This window comes from Macaca nemestrina, chromosome 9 (genome assembly GCF_043159975.1).
Source record: "Macaca nemestrina isolate mMacNem1 chromosome 9, mMacNem.hap1, whole genome shotgun sequence".
NCBI lineage: Eukaryota > Metazoa > Chordata > Mammalia > Primates > Cercopithecidae > Macaca > Macaca nemestrina.
In genome coordinates, this window is record NC_092133.1 from 129,706,413 (window position 1) to 129,709,162 (window position 2,750).

At 44.9% G+C, this 2,750-nt stretch overlaps 1 protein-coding gene across 3 annotated transcripts in view; it reads left to right on the forward strand.

The window, feature by feature from the left end:
- The window catches only part of LOC105490635 (FERM domain containing 4A), a 699,298-nt gene that overhangs the window by 167,231 nt on the left and 529,317 nt on the right, over positions 1–2,750 (forward strand). The window lies entirely within an intron of this gene.

A 2,750-nucleotide genomic window follows, 5' to 3' on the forward strand; every position in this document is an offset into this window, starting at 1 on the left:
CTTGGAATTATTCAACATCTGCTTGAAACTTTGCCAGGACTCCATGATAGTGCCTGGAATGATCCACTGTGTTCCACCTGCCTGTACATGAATTCAGATCAAACACTGGAATTTCTAATGTAAAGAACTCTGTGAACCAGAAATCACTAAGGGTTACGGAATGGTTAGCCTGAGTGGGATGACTGTGGAAGGCTTGACAATTACTTGCAAATACACTAAATATCACACAAGATTTTGCCCAAGCCAATGACAGCCTATACTTTATCTTAATGGAGACTTGAGTAAGAGGAGATTTGTTGGAGCTGAAGAATGACAGGTTTAGATTAAATTCAAGGAAATATTTGCTGACATCGAAATGTTTTCCTAAGAAAGTTTAAGACAGTTTCTAATCTGAAGGGGCTTCTGAGATAGTGTTCCAAGAAAGGGCCACATACACAAAGCGACCCCCAAATACAAGAGGAGACAAGAAACCAAAGAATGAGGACAAAATCCAGTTTTTTGGTAAAGGGTGATTTATTTGGGGAACTTACAAATGGAAGCATGGTCTTTGGCAGCAGAAAGACAGGGAGATCTCCATAATGTTATGTCACCCCCAGACCCAGGACTTATCTACCATAGGAAAAGAGTGTGTGTACTCTGGGCAGGACAATTAAAGGCAAGCCTACAGAATAGGCAAGAATGCTATGCATGTCACAGCCTATAATTTGTGTGATGACATCAAGATTGACATGTTCTTACACTAGGGATGGTAAAGAAAGTAGGAACCAGGAGGCATTCACGGAACTGGGGCTAATCAGAAGACAAAGTGGCAGATTAGCATCCAAGATGGAGTCACTTCATCTCGGAGTCACTCCTCAAATAGGCAAGGGATAATCTTACCAGAAAAGGGATTCTTCCACCTGAGAACGCAGGAGGAGCTGATGCAGACATTGTATAGTTTAATGATGCTATTAAATTTTTACCATAAAGCCAATAAAACCAGAAATAGGTTTGTGTATGATGTACACATCAGATTCTCTTACAAAGAGCTACTATGATGCGTTTATTAAACTGCTGACCTCAGTTGGGTGCAAACAGGAAATAACTTTATTCTTTTTCAGAACAACCCCCTTCAAGGCATCTGTGAGTTGTGGGAAGACTGTCGAGGGCTATAGGACAATTTAGTTAATGAAAAGGAAATGTGAAAGGCACCATGGCTTATCTCTAGACAGACTACCTGCATTCAGATTGTAGCTCTGATACTTACTAGGGTGTACGTTTTTTGAGTCTCAGTTTTTTTGTATATAAAATGTATGTAGTAATGGGACTTATAGATCACTTTCAGAAGTTAATACATTCATGCCTGAAAGGTCTTGGCACCTCATAATAAATGTTAGCTCTTACTAGTACGAATGTGTAAACAAATATGTGAATGAATATGTGAAGAAGTGCAAATCTCATGACCAGTGCCTGGAATAAATTGTCATTGTCATGAATACAAGTGGGAATAGCAGATGACCTGTCTTCTGGGTGATGCTTGCAAGATTCCTGGGAGGTCAGGGTGCAAAACTCCTGTCAAGTGTGCTCAAAGAGGTCAGAACAAAACAGATTCCTTTGAAGAGTAAATCAACTCTCATGACAATAAAGGCTCTCATGACAAATAATTGTGATAGGTGAATTGTGTAGAAGAAGAGACTGTGGATTCAGCAAAGCCAAAAGGTATCCTGTGAATAAGGTAATAACAATTTTTCTTTCTTCCATGCTTTAGCTCTTACAAAGTTGGACACAGATGATCTCATGTGATCTTTATAGTAATTACAACCCAGAAATCAACAAGCTGTGAATTAGCCACTTCCCCTCCCACCCCAGAACCGGTTGTTAGTCGTTTACCAGCACACCACTGCCTGGGACCCTCGCAAGAAAGTCCAGGAGTCTCCTCTGGACTTCTAGGTTTTTCATGACTTGGCGCTCGTTCTGCCTCGTCTCTCTTCTGTATTGGCCACCCATTCTGCCTCGTCTCTCTTCTGTATTAGAAATTCAGGCTTCAGCTAGAATTCCAGTCACCTGAGATTGTATTTAAAAGTGAAGATTCTCGGCCCTCTCTTCCAGATATCCCGATTCACTGAATCCAAGAACCATGCATTTGTGCCAAAAGGCTAGAGGACTCTGATGCAGGTGATCCTCCCACCATGTGTTGAAGAAACACTGGGTCTACCCTCTGTCTATCCACCAGGATGCCCTACAGCTCCCTGAACCTGGTGTACTTCCCACCTTCTAAATCTTACAGCACACTCTCCTCTCTGGGGACATCTCCTTTCCCATCCTGCCCTGTCTGTCTACCCTGCTGACTCTAAGGCCACCTTCACGTGGCAGCATGGATGTCACATCTTCTGGGAAATCTTTGAGCCCCAGGACCGGGCTAGGTTTCCATCACATGCTCCGCTTACCTTATTCCTAGCCTTCCTCACACTATACCCCCACGTATTTATCCATTGCCTTTTGCAATGGACCATGAGCCTCTCTACTATACTGTGTTCTCTTTTCTTTTCCTTTCCCTTCCCCTTCCTCCCTTTCTTCCTCCCTCTTTCCCTCTCTTTCTCTCTCTCCCTCCCCTCCCCCCTCCCCTCCCCTCCCCCCTCCCCTCCCCTCCCCTCCCCCCTCCCCTCCCCTCCCCTCCCCTCCCCCCTCCCCTCCCCCCTCCCCTCCCCTCCCCTCCCCTCCCCTCCCCCCTCCCCTCCCCTCCCCTCCCCCCTCCCCTCCCCTCCCCTTCC